The following is a 20,432-nucleotide window of genomic DNA, read 5'->3' as shown; positions in this document are numbered from 1 at the left end:
TGATTATTCAGGTAGTAACATGTGGCAAGATTGTAGTCATGTAGAGCAGGCAAGCGGTAACATGTAACATCCTTTTCGTGGCACAATGCCATAGCTCCATATGTAGCTTGTAGGTTGTATGCCCTAACCTTCCCGTGGCACAATGCCATACCACCACATGCAGCTTGTAGGTCGTATGTCCTAAACTTCCCATGGCACAATGCCATACCACAATATGTAGCTTGTAGGTTGTATACCCTAACCTTCCCGTGGCACAATGCCATACCACCACATACAGCTTGTAGGTCGCATGCCCTAACGTTCCCGTGGCACAATGCCATACCACCATATGTAGCTTGTAGGTTGTATGCCCTAACGTTCCCGTGGCACACTGCCATACCACCATATGTAGCTTGTAGGTTGTATGCCCTAACGTTCCCGTGGCACAATGCCATACCACCATATGTAGCTTGTAGGTTGTATGCACTAACCTTCCCGTGGCACAATGCCATACCACCATATGTAGCTTGTAGGTTGTATGTCCTATCCTTTTCGTGGCACAATGCCATAGCTCCATATGTAGCTTGTAGGTTGTATGCCCTAACCTTCCCGTGGCACAATGCCATACCACCATATGTAGCTTGTAGGTTGTATGTCCTATCCTTTTCGTGGCACAATGCCATAGCTCCATATGTAGCTTGTAGGTTATATGCCCTAACCTTCCCGTGGCACAATGCCATACCACCATATGTAGCTTGTAGGTTGTATGTCCTATCCTTTTCGTGGCACAATGCCATACCACCACATGCAGCTTGTAGGTTGTATGCCTTAACCTTCCCGTGGCACAATGTCATACCACCATATGCAGCTTGTAGGTTGTATGGCCTAACCTTCCCGTGGCACAATGCCATACCACCATATGTAGCTTGTAGGTTGTTTCCCCTAACCTTCCCGTGGCACAATGTCATACCACCATATGTAGCTTGTAGGCTGTATGCCCTAACCTTCCCGTGGCACAATGCCATACCACCACATGCAGTCTGTAGGCTGTATGCCCTAACCTTCCCGTGGCACAATGCCATACCACCATATGTAGCTTGTAGGTTGTATGCCCTAACGTTCCCGTGGCACAATGCCGTACCACCACATGCAGCTTGCAGGTTGTATGCTCCAACCTTCCCGTGGCACAATGCCGTACCACCACATGCAGCTTGTAGGTTGTATGCCCTAACCGTTCCGTGGCACAATGTCATACTACCATATGCAGCTTGTATGTCAAACCACCACATGCAGCCTGTAGGCTGTACTTTTCTCTTCAGTACCTTAAAAAAAACTCAAGCTAGCATTACCACGATTTTTAAGCTGTAGTTACTGGAATTGAGGTCATAGCATTTTGTTACCTTGATAGCCTCCAAGGAGGTGAGTAGTAACACGTATATTGTACATACTGGGTAAAAAATGAGTTCTATCAATTCAATTCTCTCCTGATATATTTTGACTAAGGTGCTAAAACAATGCCACAACATGCCTGTGTGGCACATAGTGAACAACACGTATGTGGCATATAGTACACATATGCCTGTGTGGCATATAGTGAACAAGATGCCTGTGTGGCATATAGTGAACAACATCTGTGTGGCATATAGTGAACAATATGCCTGTGTGGCATATAGTGAAAAACATCTGTGTGGCATACAGTGAACAACATACGTGTGTGGCATATAGTGAGCAACATGCCTGTGTGGCATATAGTCAACAACATGCCTGTGTGGCATATAGTCAACAATACGCCTGTGTGGCATATAGTCAACAACATGCCTGTGTGGCATATAGTGAGCAACATGCCTGTGTGGCATATAGTCAACAACATGCCTGTGTGGCATATAATGAACAATATGCCTGTGTGGCATATAGTCAACAACATGCCTGTGTGGCATATAGTCAACAACATGCCTGTGTGGCATATAGTTAACAACATGCCTGTGTGGCATATAGTCAACAACATATCTGTGTGTACCTGAAACAATTCTGTTGATGAATCCTGATAAAATAATTCCGCGGAAGTAGACAAGTGATGACTAATCCGAAGCAAGCCAACGTGCGTCTCGCATGCTCCAAGGCCAAGCTTGAGTATTGGTGACAGCGTTGTAAAGCGAAAGGTAGAAAACGACGCATGCGCTTTAAGGAGCATGTATCTATCCGCAAGTTAGCGGCAGACTGCCGTACTGTATCCAGGACAGCCAAGGGTTAGAGGGGCGGCTGGGAAGACGACGGATGTACAGCTAGTGTAGCTGAGGGAGGAGGACGACGCTACGAACGAACATAGCTCGAATTTATACAGAGGGTAAGGCACATAGTCGTTAACTCGGGCCTCCCGAGTCGAAATACCGAAAGCCTTGGTCATAACAAAGTTTAACCAGCTGGCATTTGTTTAGTTTATACGAACTATAATGTTATAAATGTTAGTTAACCAACTAGCCGTGGAGTTCTGGTGCAGAGATCCCGCCGACCCCAGTGTACAATTACTCCAGGTCCATTTATGAGCACAACACCGGAAATAGTGCGTTCATTTATGGAAGCTCTTGGCGGCCATCGCCTATACGGTTTAGGTTACATGAATTGTAACCTAAACATCCCTACTGTTTATTTAAGGTAGTAAAATTTTTAACTTCAACCTCAAACACTTGTACGTTAAAACCCAAGCACTCACTCACTCAGACACTTGTATAACTTTCGCTCTGTGTCATGCTATACCATATCATGAGGCTTGTGCTTTTCTCTTCATCGTATTAAAAGGTCAACTCAGCATAGCCATAATCTCCAGTCTGGAGACGAAGTGGAGCCTTACGAGGGCATTTCTGAGGTGGTTAAAATTGTCACCAATTTGCCAGAAGTGACAAGTTCCAGTTTTAGAGTATAAAGGAAACTGGGAAAAGTTTAACCAAACGGTAAGATGAGCCACCCGTTTTAAAAAGTACTAGGATGTACTACGAGAAACAAAAGCGTCAAATACATGTTCTGACCCTTTTCATCTAGTTACATAGTAGCATCTGTCAACATTAGAAAAAAAAACACAAGAACGAAACCAAAGTAAAAACAAAACAAAATCAACGTTTGTGACAAAAAAGGAATACTGTTGAAACAGGTATCTGCTGCGTTGGTAAACAGAGAAATAAGAGTTAGCTTTGATCTAATTCTACACCTGACTTTACACTTTAATCATTTGGTTTGTGGTGTAAAATAGGTTTTAACATTACTGGTTTTTTTAGATGCAGGACAAAAATTGTTGTGCGGCTAGGTCGGGTATAGGGAGTTATACAGGATGCTGTAACATGGACCATGGAGACGAACATACCCCACGGGCTATTGTTGATATATTCTATTGCTGCTGTCTCGGTTATAAGTGAAACGTGTTCACACAGTGTTTTTGATTCCCAAAGCCAATTTTTTTTTATTTTACATCTAATACAAAACTGCTGAAGTTAACACGTAATGTCCAATGCTTGTAATGATAAATGTCACTTAAACCAACATAGTTTGGATTTGATAAAATGATGTATTTCTGATGAGTTTTGTAGAAAATGACTTCGTCGACTGTTTCAATGCATAGATTTAGCAATTTTCTTTGTAGCCAGAAAACGGCAAAAAACAGAAACGTTATATTTTGTAAGAATTTTGGGCATTTTTATCGTGGTTGTGTTAATATTTAACAGTTAATTTCGAGTTTAAAGATCACTGGTAAATTCAAAATGGCACACAGTATGGGGTCGTTCCATGACCCCAAATATAAATGGGAACCGCAACAATTTTGATTCTTTCAGAGGGACTTTAACACTCTCATTTATCTGTCAGCAGGTGTCAAGGATGTTTAACTAATGCTTAACTGATGTCTTAACTGCATGATGGCTTTAATTACGGATCCTGGCTGTTGGCAGTCATTGGTTCGTTTTAAAGTTAAGCTCTATTGAAGGAGGAGATGATTTCTCTTTCTCTTCTCATTCGAAAAACAAAGTAACGCGATTCATCTAACTTATTGTGAAATATTATTGTGGACGTTTTGACGTTGATGCTACGTGTAGATCTGTCAAATGAAGGACTTTTTGATTTAGAAGGACACTCCTTACAAGAATGGTTTTCCATTGTTCGTTTTGATTAACTCTCACATTCTGTTTGTGTTCCTCCCTTGCGCTACTGCTGGAGGGATAAATGGATGATTGTGGACAGTGCTATTTCTGGAGGGATAAATGGGTGATTGTGGACAGGGCTATTTCTGGAGGGATAAATGGATGATTGTGGACAGCGCTATTTCTGGAGGGATAAATGGATGATTGTGGACAGCGCTACTGCTGGAGGGATAAATGGATGATTGCGGACAGCTCTATTTCTGGAGGGATAAATGGATGATTGTGGACGGAGCTATTTCTGAAGAGATAAATGGATGTTTTTGTGCAATCTAGGGCTCCTAATGCACGACTGTGGCCCTAATGTCCGTCTTGTGTAGGACAATGATCCTTTGGTGAACTTTTTGGATTGCTGTTCTAAGTATTCTGCTATCTGCACAGCTAAACAAACTGAATAGGAGGCTAGATTGTTTTCCTTCGTTAGAGAACAACTGCATGATAATCCTTGTGACATCTTGTCGGATTTACTTCTGGGATAGTGTACACGCATAATTTCATCTCTTTAAAAGCGAATATCTTGAGATCTATCAAACAACGTTTTGGTGGGAACGCTCTGGAAGTAGTTGGTGTATCCCTAGAAAAATCTTCTACAAATGATAGTTACAGGTTAATAACAAGCAACTGTGGATAAGTCTTCTGAAATTTGTCCATCTTCAAGTCCTGTTGTCTGATGTTGCCTGATGTCCACCGTTCGTCGTACAATTTTCCACGAAAATAATCTTTGAGAGATATAAAGGATCCAGAGTCATCATCAAAACGATAAATGATGCTTGGCTGCTCCATTAGCATAGTAGTGTTTCCATCAACGAATGATTTATCCATTAAGAAATAATTTGCTTCAGGGTTCATTCAGTCAATGCATTTAGGGCTCTATACGAGTATGCCTGTGCCATTTAAGGTAGTAGTTTAGTAGTGGCAAAAACTTTGTGACTGTCACTGTGCACAATATGATAAGAAAAGGTCACTAAAATTGGTAGTGTTTTAAGGGCACAAGGCACAAATTTACAAGGTAGTAAAAATTTGAAGAAATGAAGTATTTCGTCTGACATACACTTTATAATGGTGTGTTTTTCTTTTTTAGTCTTTAACTTCAAAGTAGATATTTGTTCTCCGCAAAGAGTATTACAGAATGATTTAGTCCTTAATCTTAGTATTTGGCGGTACTTTGAATTACTAGTATTCTTGAATGAATGTCAAAATATCTGATCAAAGGATTAACCTGACATTTGTTTTATGAGATGTGGATCACAGGTAGGTATAAATAAATGACACAAACGTTTACCTACCTCAGCTAATCCGCCTTAACTCTCGGTTAAAGTGGGTATAAATAAATGACACAATGCTTGCTCGTCCCGCAGTTAATCAAGTTGAGCCGGCTTCTCCGTGGCACAGTTCGTTAGCGCGCTAGCGCAAAGGAGCCTCTCACCAATGCGGCCGGTGTGAGTTCAAGTCCAGCTCATGCTTTCTTTCTCTAACGTCGCTCGTGGGAAAGTCTGCCAGCAACTTGCAGATGGTCGTGGGTTTCCCACTGGCTCTGCCAGATTTCCTCCCATCACAGTGCTGGCTGCCGTTGTATAAGTGAAATATTCTTGAGTACGGCGTAAAATACCAGTCATATAAATAAATAAATGTAAACGGCCCAACCATGCAAAGGCACTTGATGGGCTTCAGAGAAAATACGTAGTTGTTCCTATGAACGAAGCTTTCAACATTAACTGCCTGTAAGCTTCCGTGCTCCCAAGTCCTCGTAGAGTTAAATAGGGCAAAATAATTACTGCAGACTAAACGCACTGCATCATGTTAGACACTTCGAAGGAACTATATAATAGGACATAAGTTCTTTGTTTAAGAAATGAGTTGACCTGTACTTTCCATCACACCGATATGGGCTACGGTAACTGAACTAAATTCCACTTAGTCCAGAAATGCCACACAATCCTAAATGTATGGAGAGATCAGAATTGTTTCCACTCAAGTTGTATCTCTTCTTATATCGAAAAAGTTATTTATTTATTTATTTGATTGGTGTTTTACGCCGTACTCAAGAATATTTCACTTATACGACGGCGGCCAGCATTATGGTGGGTGGAAACCGGGCAGAGCCCGGGGGAAACCCACGACCATCCGCAGGTTGCTGGCAGACCTTCCCACGTACAGCCAGAGAAGAAGCCAGCATGAGCTGGACTTGAACTCACAGCGACCGCATTGGTGAGAGGCTCCTGGGTAAGGTAAGGGAATCGAGATGAACGTGATAAAGCGCGCGATAAAGCGAATCGTGATGAAGCGCGCTAACCAACTGAGCCATGGAGGCCCCATATCGTAAATGACGTGATAATTTACTGATGTGCAAAAGCCAAAAAAAAAAAAAAAAAAAAAAAAAAAAAAAAAAAAAAAATGGGCGTCATACGTATATGGATTGTCTCACATAAAAACTAGAGTTCAAATCCACATAGGATATGAAGATCTCTCCGCGTGGAATTTCTCTACTCTCTATGCTACTGTTCCTTACAGAGTTTACATTTGCAGAATTTCATCCGCAATTACTATGATGTTTATCATAACCGCTCTTCAGGACATTCATGTTGAAGACAACAAAACCCTTTACAGCTCCACTTCATACAGGTACAAAGGTTACCTATCTTCAGCGAATGTGTCGTCGTTCATTTGTACTTGAATTTCGTATTATTATCATCCGGTTAAACTCGAGGGAAAGCGCCTACGAACTGATTATAAGTTTTCCGATGAGTATAAATGGTGCCCATTTTGTGGCAGATCTGTACACCCATGTCGTATGAACACTGCTATAGGCAGAAATTGTGAAATATCCCACATATAACAAAGGCTGTGAAAGATATATATTCACGTTTGGTGGATTTAAAAGGCATTGTAGAATTCAGTTCACCTGTCACGCCTACTTTTCGACGAACTGGATGGTTTCAGTTTTGACATTGTGAATTATTCTTACCTAGGTAACGGTACACTAAAATCTGACCGAAATTTTACAATGAGTGTAGATGACATGTAAGTTTAGAATCCAGAATCGCGGCCGCTCTGCTTCAGAATTGTGTTCAATTTCGCTTAAAATTGGCTAGGGGAAGTATAATCATCGTGCTGAATAAAACCACAGCTTTGCAATCAAAGCTCAGCTAGATGTATGCTTTGATTACCGACAACTTACAGACTAGCGTGTTATACGCTAAGGACGCTTATTTATCATCAGGGAACATTCCTGGCATCTTGCTGTAATCACTGAAAGTGTTGACTGCTCCTCAGATACTTAAATCCATCATGTTTTTTATGAGTCTATTGGTGAGAATCGCCAGAGGCCCATTATAGAGGCATGAAAATATGTGGAGAAATTTCCGGAAGTAGTTTCACCCAAGTACTCAGTGTCAGTGCATTTAACGAAATAGACCGTGTGTTATTTGTCAAGCATTAGCCTCCTTTCGTGATGTTTTCTCCATTGTTTTGTTGGGATTTCTTTGCAATTATTATGCAATGAATTAAATGTTTAGGCCTACTTATGTTTAGATTCATGCTTGCATTTATAAATATTTTAATTTTCAGTCGCAAAGGATTATCGAATGCGCTTGCGCTGTTTTGAGGATCGAATGCGTTAATGTTACATACTGGTCGGTACCTTAATTGATTGCCCGTGGTAGCGTATGTAGCGGAAAGATTTATATCATGGAAGGTACCCTACATGTATGTATTTAACAGCTCCTAATTATGTTAAGGCTTACCTGCGGCAATCGAGCCCTCAGGTAATCATCAAAATGGTGGCAATAAATAATAATGTGGAAGTTGTGATATGGCGGGTATGTCGTTTGATCTTGACCCGTAGTGCTAGAGATAAGGGGCGTGCAGGCGTAAATGCGTTTGAAAATTAGATGATACGCTCCTAAAATTAAAACGGAGCGTGCCGAATATGCCCGAAGAGTTTTGTGTACACGTATGTTCCCAAAGATGGCGTACATGGCAGATTGAAAGCAGACAGTCCTCTCGAGTAACAAGTTAATCTCCGCAGTAGAACATGTGCGTAACGTTCTCCACCACATGGTAGTTTTCAGACAGTTATGGCTACTATAGCACACATACCACTACCCGCAGTCATGGAAAATGTCTTCTGCGATAATTATTTTTGTGACATTCTCTAGTGTTTGATACGATGAAGATATAGTAAGGACAAAAACATTGTCATTTGGGTTACTACTTGGCTCTGCTAATGTATTCCACAAAATTATCCTAATATCGCTCAAAATGGCTCAGCTTTGTGTGCTGGGATGATGTTGTCCTTTGATGGAGGGTCCATTTTCTGAGGTGCACATGTATCCGTGATTTTGTGAAGAGAGAAGCTAATACAATGAAAGGTAACGATCCTAAACACCGCTAGCAAAATATGCACGGAAACAGTTTAGAGTTATACTAGCCTATATACTGTCAATTAAACGTGACTTGGTGAAAATAAAATTTTTGAAAGAGAAAAGAAGAATACATGGTGAAAAAAAATTTATGGGAAGAGGAAAAAAAACGCCATGGTGAAAACAAATTTTGGAAGAGAAAATGTTTTTTGTTAACCCCGACTTAAAAAGTCGGGATCCGTATTTAAAAGTCGGGGCCCCTACTTGATTGGCCAATCACATATCGTTTGCCATCAACAGCCAATATGGCAGCCACAGATGAGCATCTCTCATGGATAACTACATAGTTTGATTATGGTCTTACCATGAGATAAATAACTTGTATTTTAAATCAAGAACAGAGACCGGTCTACAAAGCTGTTGCATCTATGACTCAGGCGAAGTTACCATGGTGACGTATCTCTTCACTGTATGTTATCATGAAAGGCGACTCTTTCGTAGGACTTTGCAATGGGCCTGATCAACTGCACAGACCAATTCCAGTCAGTTTAAAAACACACCATTCTCAGCTGCCACGTTACTGTGCTTGTGAACTGTACACGTAACTGTGTGTCTTTGCTTGACGAACATAACTAGGTCTATACAGAAACAGTTACGTACAAAAACAACAAAAGGGTACACCGCTATACACCGACTTGTTCTAGGCGCACAACACATTTCCCGTTATCAATGAGACAGCTTATTAATAAACAGATTCAAAGAGACATATATGGACTAAATAAAATACAAAACACACCATACAGCCCCTCCTTATATAGGACCATCTTCTTTCAATCTCACCTGGAACAGCTAAATGTGGGACACTATTCGAATACGTGTACTTATCCAGCCAGGATAGAACTGTGGCGAGCTATATGTATGCATTATGTAGGCCATAGCTTTGTTCCGAATATGGACATAACTTTGTGTCACATGTGGACATAACTTTGTGTCATATGTGGACATAGCTTTGTATAACTTTGTGTCACATATGGACACAACTTTGTGTAACTTTGTGTCACATATGAATATAACTTTGTGTCACATATGGGCATAACTTTGTGTAACTTTGTGTCACATATGGGCATTCATGATGACGACGGAGATGAGTTGGAATTTTACCGTTTGTATGAGTGTATTACTTGGTTGAATGTTTACTTTTTGAGTAATAATCCAAGATTTTTGAACGTTATAATGTAAATTACCCGCTATAAATGGCGATTTACTTCGCGTTCATCATCACCTATTTTGGATCTGAGATAGTATAATCTGATAGTATAACAGATAGTTTGCAAAGGCACAAAGGCACTCACGATCAGACAGTAGCCTCCTATATATAGAAGAGAATACAGCGTAACCCCTAGTATTGCATATATGATTGCTCATTTAAATCTGGGCCCCGACTTTAAATGCCAGTTGTTGGAAATAGATTTTCTCTTCCAAAATTTGTTTTTGTTCCAAAAAATGTCTTTTTCTTCCTCCATTTTTTTTTCCTCTTTGAATTTTTTTCCTCTTCCCATTTTTTTTACCCTGTCGCTTCATACGGAAGTATGGAAGCCTATTGGCGCGACTGTAAATAAAAAATGTGTCCTGCTAATTCATTTTAACGAGTTACTAAATAGTTATAACGAATTACTAAATCGTGATACCGAATTCTTAAATCGTTATAACAAATTACTAAATCGTGATAACGGAATACTAAATAGCGAATTGGTAAATCGTTTTATCGGATTTGTCATTCATAAAATGTCGCTAATAAAGAATTCCAATAATTACATTAATACATTAAAAAGTAAGCAAAAATAAGAAACTCTTAATTGTCTTCTAATGTAGGCCTAGGTCTACATTTGGGATAATACATAGGCCTGCGTCTACAAGGGTATGTTTTGATCCAAAGACAGCAGATGTTCGTGTGTACGGGTCAAGTCACGTTACCATAGAACAAAATAATACTGCATCCCCTGCTGTCAAAACGCAACGAATGTGAAGTTGTCAGTGAATGAGTTACTGAAATACATCCAACACATGTAATGTAAGTAAAGGTAAGCCTATTAGCGTCATTCAAACTCATTTCTCAGGAGGAAGAGCTGAACTAATTAATTCATTCTAGAATGTTCTGACAAGCCGTGAATTTTGGACAGTCCACATGAAGGCTACATACGCCTTGATCTTCTTGTAGTCCTATACGTAACTACAAAGGGAAGAAAATCTGTATCGGTTGGTCTATGACTACATGTATGTACATGCATGGCTTTCGATTTTCAATGGTGAAGTGTTGAGTTCTTTAAAAAAAAAAATTACTGGAAGACAACATACCATTAGTTACAAGAAAATTGAAATTGAAAGAAGAGGAATAGAACCATTTCACACCCTTATAGTTTCTTTTTACTTTCCAAATTTTTTAGTTGTTTGGTGGTTTGTGGTTGAAGGTAGTTTTGGGAATCGGCCTTGTAAGTGTTGTCCCGGGACGTCCATTGTGGCTGACGGCTGGTACAGGAATGTCTGTTTTGACGACTAGAACTCATACCTTATCGAAACTCTGATGTTATACTACATAATGAGACGTTATTGAAAATAAGAAAATTGTATACCAACACACTGAGAATATTCTGTTAAAGCGGCCCCCGTGTGAATATACTGATGAAGCAAACACATTTTTATGGTGCCGTATTAAACTTTATCCCAGTATGTATTTTGTATCTTGCAGTGCCGAAGATGAAATTCATCAAAACATCTGACAAGAGCTTAGTGATCGAGGACAATGGCTCCACGGTCAGAGTTAAGGATGTTTCTAAAACACAACCTGCAGCTTGGACAGACATTCGCCTTCAGACAGGCTGTTATTTCTGGAGATTACAAATCTGCTTCAGCCCGTCTTCAGATGAAGTACACCATAGGCCAATCCTAATTTTCTCATAGTTCTCATGCGAGCCAGGAATTCCATAGTCTGGTGGTTTCACAATGACAAGATAGATATGTCTAAACCCCTTGTACCTGTGGTGTTCTTTGATACTGAGTTTGTGCAGTCCGTGTGTCTGGTGCCGTTTGATTCCGAGCCGCCACCAAGTGTCCTGTGGAAGACATTATAGAACCTAGACAATATCGTGTTAGGGATGATATATACCAAATTCCACGGTAGTACACACAGTCATGGTGAATATGGTCCGCGATCTATAACGACTCATGAGTCCTGTCTGTTGGTTTTCTTTGTGGTAAATTTCCCAATACCGGAGAGGGATACACCACTTTACACTTCATGACCTAGGATCGGTCGGGGTCACGCCACAGTACACTTCTTGACCTAGGGCCGGTCCGGAATACGCCACATTACACATTTTACGACCTAGAACGGGTCCTTGACACGCCCCAGTACACTCCATGACCTAGGATCAGTCCGGGACACGCCACATTAACCCAATCACCAAGGATCAGTTCGGGATACGCCACAGTACACTTCATGACCTAGGACAGATCTGGGACACGCTACAGTACACTTCATAACCTAGGACAGATCTGGGACACGTCACAGTACACTTCATGACCTAGGACAGATCTGGCACACGCCACAGTACACTTCATGACATAGGACCGGTCGGGGTCACGCCAAAGTACACTTCATGTCCTAGGACAGGCCTGGGACACATCACAGTACACTGCATGACCTAGGCCTGGTCTGGGACACGCCACAGTACACTCTATGACCTAGAAACAGTCCGCGATACACAACAGTAAACTTTATCTCCGTGAACCGGTCAGGGATAGGCCACAGTTCACTTCATGACCTAGCAACGATCTGAGATACACCAAAGTACATCTCATGACCTAGGAACGTTCCGGGTTTCAGCACAGTAGTTCCTACATTTTAAGACATCGCATTTTAGGAACTTACATGTGCATACAACACTTAACATGTGGGAAATTTAGATACAACACGTAAACATGTTTGTAATTAGATACATCACGGAAACACGTGGGCAATCAGACACAGCACCTAAACATGTGAACAATTTAGGTACAACACCTAAATATGTGGACAATTCCGATACAGCACCTAAACATGTGGACAATTTAGATACAGCACCTAAATATGTGGACAATTCCGATACAGCAGCTAAACATGTGAACAATTTACATACAGCACCTAAACATGTGAACAATTTACATACAGCACCTAAACGTGGTTAAGTTAGATACAGCACCTAAACATGTGGACAATGTAGATACAGCACCTAAACATGTGGACAATGTGTATACAGCACCTAAACATGTGCACAATTTAGATACAGCACCTAAACATGTGAACAATGTAGATACAGCACCTGAACATGTGGACAATGTGTTTACAGCACTAAACATGTGCACAATTTAGATACAGCACCTAAACATGTGAGCAATTTAGATAAAGCACCTAGACATGTGAACAATTTAAATACAACACATAAAAATGTGAACAATTAAGATACAGCACCTAAACATATGAACAATTTAGATACAACACCAAAAAAATGTCAACAATATAGATACAGCACCTTAACATTTGAACAATTTACATACAGCACCTAAACATGTGGACAATTTTGATACAGCACCTAAACATGTGGCATGAGTAATTAAATACATCACGTAAACATGTAGGCCATTTAGGTACGATACGTAAACATGTGAGAAATTAGGTACATCACTTAAAAATTCAGTTAGAAGACTCTTGCGCGCCTCGGTGGCATACAAAACCACGCAATGTGACAACAGAGCACCAGCAATGGAATTTTCTCACGGCAATAATCACATGATTTGGCCAAATCATCACTTCCCGTGTGTACAATGATAATGTCCGGGGATGGGTAGTGTTTGAGGTCATATCTAACAGCTACTTGGAGTTCATCCCAATTCATCCCTCTTTTTAACTGCCCATCGAATGGAAAATAGTTGCTTTAACCAAGGGAAGGCCCGCCTGGTATGTTGCTTTAGTTGCTTTAACCATGGGAAGGCCCGCCTGGTATGTTGCTTTAGTTGCTTTAACCAAGGGAAGGCCCGCCTGGTATGCATAACGCCCGTGTCCCTTACCAGAATACTGTGGATAATCCGTACATGTATAGGGTAACTTACCTCTTGCCTGAAAATAACCCGAATTACTTGTCCAGCTGGGTCATGCTATATACTTCAGCCGTCGGTATTTACTTAATGGATAGGTAGGTAGCTCCGATAGCTCCATTATACAGGCTGTAAACAAAGACTGACAAATGACATTATTACATTCTGTTATATATTATACACTTTACTATATTACATTTAGTATTAAATCATTTTACCACTTCAATTTGTGGTGGCTTCGGTTCCCCGTCATATAATTTGGATCACGCGGCATTATTTGTGTTGATCATTAAAGACTGATCAGCTGTCCACCAGTCGTTACATCAGTTAGTAAATCAGTTCTTACATGAGTTGGTACATCAGTTGTTACATCAGTTGTTACACTGGTTGGTACATCAGTTCTTATATCAGTTGGCACTTCAGTTGTTACATCAGTTGTTTCACTGGTTGGTACATCAGTTCTTACATGAGTCGGTACATCAGTTGTTACATCAGTTGTTACATTAGTTGGGACATCAGTTCTTATATCAGTTGGCACTTCAGTTGTTACATCCGTTTTTTTTACATCATTTGGTATATCAGTTTGTACTTTACCTAGCATCTTTTATTGTGCTCTCTTTTTCTGCATCACCATTTTTTGTCTTGTGTGTTTGTTTCTATTCAGCATAGCATCTCCTAACTGACAGATTAACACTATACCCTACAGAAATATTACATACGTTGCTTGCAGCTCTAGGCAGAAAAGTAGTAATTAAAAGATGTTTGTCCAACGCATGTTGTCATGCAAATGTTACTATAATGACGAAAAAAAAATGATTAAAACTTTGTGGATTGGTAATGGCAAAGTTTTTATTATGTTTCAACAGAAATATAAAAGGCGGGGAGCTAAAAGAATCTTTATATCTTATCTTTAAGCAAACTTTTTGCGGCAAGGCTGAAAAATTAGAAGTTTTGTACCAATGGAATAAAAGCAACCTGAAAACACGAAAAATAGTGTTTGTCCACTAGTGTTTGCTCCGTTTATTATACTTGTAACACACAATTACGTCAAGTTACGTAATGTGTATCACCGAATGACGGACAATGCACTGAGCTTGGGATGTCATCAAATCCGGGTCATAAAGAGTACAGTTGGCAACCGGACGAGGAAGAAAACAAATAATCATAGCAAACGAAAGATGGAGATTGTGCCTATCTCATACTTGAATGTCAATGGGGAGGAAACCACCTTTGCTCCTAGATGGAAACGATGAGCAAAAAACATCACCAACCGGGGGCAGACAACTTTGTTGTTACGATGTGCAGGTGATGATGCTAATTGCGAACTGCCACAGTTACTTCGTGCCAGAAGTAAACGTTGCAATATGAAAGTCATTTATTTCGTCAAATGAAGCAAAAAGAATACGAGACCGTTGAAAAAAGTCAATATCACTGATATTGTCATCATTCAACTGACATGGTCGCCCAAATATTACGGATTTTTGCGTTGTTACAGAATGACATGAGTATCGGGTATCTTTCCCAGGAAGTAAAAGCCACAAGCTTTTTGTTTAATTCCACCCCCAGCACTACGTTAAGCGAATGTTTAAAAACAACGGAAAACTGAAAATTCTGCCTGAATATTTAAATGAGGCGCTGTGAATTCTGTGGAAATGGAGCATGCGCACAGCACGCGGTAAACTTCATGTGTAAACAACATGGCTGATTTATATGCGTGAAAGAAGGACTTAGGCCTATGGCTCGCTCGTGACAGGATCGGCCAAAAAGAGGCGTAAAAAAAAGAGAGCTTGACATGTCGACAAAGAAGTCTACAGTTGTAACTGGCGGGCATTTTTAATGAAGGGAGTACAACGAAGAAAGATAAGGGTCTCACGAAGCACGAAGATGTCGCAAGAAAGAACTGCTTGATTGGTGGATGCAGATGTTGTTGTTGTGGTGCAGTGGGTGTTAAACTTCGAACACGTTTCTGACACTTACTTTAATGAGAACATTATTCATAACCTTTGTCAATGCTGTTTAAGCTGCTGTACTCTGCTTGTATCTGTGTGTATCAATATTCAGTTCGTCAACTGATCGAAAGTCTCAACGGTTCCCCAACAACATTATGTAATATTAAGTATTCTATTAAGTAATAGAATGTTTAGATGAAACGATTGTGGCACACGGATTTCCGCATTCAGTTACGTCTAATAATGGCAAAATTTTTGTTAGAGTATTGTACTACCCCGCACACATGAGAGAATAGAGCACATGCGGAATGTAAACATGCAGTGAGCCTGAGACAATACAATACAGCACAAACAGCATATATACATGTGGTGAGCCTGAGAAAATACAATACAGCATAGGTGGAATGTAAACATATAGTGAGTCTCAGATAACACAATACAGCACATGCGGAATGTGAACATGCGGTGAGCCTGAGACAACACATTACAGCACATGCGGAATGGATACATGCGGTGAGCCTGAGACAACACAATACACCACATGCGGAATGGATACATGCGGTGAGCCTGAGATAACACATTACAGCACATGCGGAATGTATACATGCGGTGAGCCTGAGACAACACATTACAGCACATGCGGAATGGATACATGCGGTGAGCCTGAGACAACACAATACACCACATGCGGAATGGATACATGCGGTGAGCCTGAGATAACACATTACAGCACATGCGGAATGTATACATGCGGTGAGCCTGAGACAACACAATACACCACATGCGGAATGGATACATGCGGTGAGCCTGAGATAACATAATATCGTGCATGTGGAATGGATACGTGCGGTGAGCCTCAGACACCTCAATGCAGCATGCGGGATGTAAACATATATAACGGGTGACTCGGTGTCGCCACAGGGTGTCTTATGGAGCACATTGTAGAATCTATACATGGTGTCGTGTCTAGGGTCATGTTGGCATGGGGCTTCCCCTAGTAACAGGTGACTCGGTGTCGCCACCAAGTGTCTTATGGAGCACATTGTAGAGTCTGTGCATGGTGTCGTGTCTAGGGTCATGTTGGCATGGGGTTTCCCCTGCTAACAGGTGACTCGGTGCCGCCACCAAATGTCTTATGGAGTACATTGTAGAGTCTATGCATGGTGTCGTGTCTAGGATCATGTTGGCAAGGACCCGCGTCTGGTAAAATGTGACTCACTGTCGCCATCAAGTGTCCTGTGAAGCACATCATAGAGCGTACATAATGTCGTGTCTGAATCCATATGGGCATGGGGCTTTCCCTGGTAACAGGTGACTCGGTGTCGCCATCAAGTGTCCTGTGAAGCACATCATAGAGCGGACATAATGTCGTGTCTGGATCCATATGGGCATGGGGCTTCCCCTGGTAACAGGTGACTCACTCTCGCCATCAAGTGTCCTGTGAAGCACATCATAGAGCGGACATAATGTCGTGTCTGGATCCATATGGGCGTGGGGCTTCCCCTGGTAACAGGTGACTCGGTGTCGCCATCAAGTGTCCTGTGAAACACATCATAGAGCGGACATAATGTCGCGTCTGGATCCATATGCGCATGGGGCTTCCCCTGGTAACAGGTGAATCGATGTCGCCACCAAGTGCCCTGTGAAGCATATTATAGAATCTACATGATGTCGTATGTAGGGCCATATTATCATCGGCAAATCAAATACTGTACCGATTTTAAAGTTTTATGATTTCATAGGGTTTCCTCCCGTACACAGCTCTTCACATACTGGAGCTTAAAGCCCGATATACAGGGAAGCGTAAAGCCCAGCATTAACGATAGCTGAAAGCCCGATATACAGGGAAGCGTAAAGCCCAGCATTAACGGGAGCTTAAAGCCCGATATACACGGAAGCGTAATGCCCAGCATTAACGGGAGCTTAAAGCCCGATATACACGGAAGCGTAAAGCCCAGCATTAACGGGAGCCTAAAGCCCGGCGTACAAGGCAGCCTAAGGCATAGGCATACACGACGGCTAAAGCCTAAGGCATAGGCATACACGGCGACTAAAGCCTAAGGCATAGGCATACACGACGACTAAAGCCTAAGGCATGGGCATACACGGCGACTAAAGCCTAAGGCATAGGCATACACGACGACTAAAGCCTAAGGCATGGGCATACACGACGACTAAAGCCTAAGGCATAGGCCTACACGACGACTAAAGCCTAAGGCATGGGCATACACGACGACTAAAGCCAAAAGGCATAGGCATACACGACGACTAAAGCCTAAGGCATAGGCATACACGTCGACTAAAGCCTAAGGCATAGGCATACACGACGACTAAAGCCCAAGGCATAGGCATACACGACGACTAAAGCCTAAGGCATAGGCATACACGACGACTAAAGCCTAAGGCATGGGCATACACGACGACTAAAGCCTAAGGCATAGGCATACACGACGACTAAAGCCTAAGGCATGGGCATACACGACGACTAAAGCCTAAGGCATAGGCATACACGACGACTAAAGCCTAAGGCATGGGCATACACGGCGACTAAAGCCTAAGGCATGGGCATACACGACGACTAAAGCCTAAGGCATGGGCATACACGGCGACTAAAGCCTAAGGCACAGGCATACACGGCGACTAAAGCTTAAGCCATGGGCATACACGATGACTAAAGCCTAAGGCATGGACATACACGACGACTAAAGCCTAAGGCAAGCACATACACGACGACTAAAGCCTAAGGCATGGGCATACACGGCGGCTAAAGCTTAAGCCATGGGCATACACGACGACTAAAGCATAAGACATAGGCATACACGACGACTAAAGCCTAAGGCATGGGCATACAGTGAAGTTTAATGCCAGGTATACATGGAGGTTTAGAGTCCGGTACAAGAAGCTTTAAAGCCCGGTATACACGGAGGCTTAAAGCCCGGTATTATTGACTGGCGGTTGGTCGTATTGCTCTGGACACATAAGCTACCACTGACTGGCGGTTGGTCGTATTGCTCTGGCCATATAAGCTACCATTGACTGGCGGTTGGTCGTATTGCTCTGGCCATATAAGCTACCATTGATTAGCGGTTGGTCGTATTGCTCTGGTTGTATAAGCCACTATTGACTGGCCGTTGTTGGTATTGCTTTGGACACATAAGCAACCATTGATTGGCGGTTGGTCGTATTGTTCTGGCCACATAAGCTACCATTGATTGGCGTTTGGTCGTATTGCTCTGTCCATATAATTTACCATTAACTGGCGGTTGATCGTTTTACTCTGGCCATATAGGCTACCATTGATTGGCGTTTGGTCGTATTGCTCTGGCCACATAAGCTACCATTGACTGGCGGTTGGTCGTATTGCTCTGTCAATATAATTTACCATTAACTGGCGGTTGGTCGTATTGCTCTGGCCATTGAAGCTACCATTAATTGGCGATTGGTCGTATTGCTCTGGCCATTGAAGCTACCATTGATTGGCGGCTGGTCGTATTGCTCTGCCCATATAAGCTACCATTGATTGGCGGCTGGTCGTACTGCTCTGGCCACATAAGCTACCATTGATTGGTGGTTAGTCGTATTACTCTGGGCGTATAAGCTACCATTGACTGGCGGCTGGTCAGGTTTGAGCAACAGGGAGAATTTAATGTTACATGTATATTACATGAATATTAAACGTGAAAGAAGAAAAGATCATGTGCCATGCCAAAACTTATGGATTGCCTCTGTTGAAATGAATATTTCAGTAAGAGTTGCAAATCAAACCAAAATTAAAAAAAGAATGTTTTAGCTAGGGTTCATATGAGTACCTGGTATATTTGGTAGGACACGGTATTCCCTGTACTTTAGTTAGTGTTCATATGAGTACTTGGTATATTTGGTATGACATGGTATTCCCGTCACTTTAATTAGTGTTCATATGACTATTTGGTATTTCGGTATGACACGATATTCCAGGTACTTTAGTCAGGGTTCAAATGAGTACTTGGTATATTTGGTATGACACGGCTTTCACGTCACTTCAGTTAGGGTTCATGTGAGTATTTGGTATATTTGATATGACATGGTATTCCCTGTACTTCAGTTAGGGTTGATATGAGTTCTTGGCATATCTGGTATTACACGGTATTCCAGGTACTTCAGTTAGGGTTCATATAAGTACTTGGTATATTTGATATGACACGGTATTCCCTGTATTCCAGTTAGGGTTGATATGAGTTCTTGGCATATCTGGTATGACATGGTATTCCCTTTACTTTATTTATGGTTCATATGGGTACTTGGTATATTTGGTATGCCACGGTATACTGTTTACTTCAGTTAGGGTTCATAAGAGCACATGGTATATATGGTATGACACGGTATACTGTTTACTTCAGTTAGGGTTCATAGGAGCACATGGTATATTTGGTATGACACGGTATTCTCGCCACTTCAGTTAGGGTTCATATGAATGCTTCGTATATTTGGTACGACACGGTATTCCCGTCACTTCAGTTAGGGTTCATATGAGTACTTGGTATATTTGGTATGAAACGGTATTCCAGGTACTCCAGTTAGGGTTTATATCAGTACTTGGTATGACACGGTATTCCCGCCACTTCCGTCAGGGTTCATATGAGTACTTGGTATATTTGGTATGAAACGGTATTCCAGGTACTCCAGTTAGGGTTTATATCAGTACTTGGTATGACACGGTATTCCCGCCACTTCCGTCAGGGTTCATATGGGTACTTGGTATATTTGGTATGACACGGTATTCCCTGTATATCATTTAGGGTTCATTTGAGTACTTGGCATATTTGGCACGACACGGTTTTCCCAATACTTAA

Source organism: Liolophura sinensis, chromosome 13, assembly GCF_032854445.1.
Source record: "Liolophura sinensis isolate JHLJ2023 chromosome 13, CUHK_Ljap_v2, whole genome shotgun sequence".
Classification (NCBI taxonomy): Eukaryota; Metazoa; Mollusca; class Polyplacophora; order Chitonida; family Chitonidae; genus Liolophura; species Liolophura sinensis.
This window is presented reverse-complemented; position numbering follows the sequence as displayed.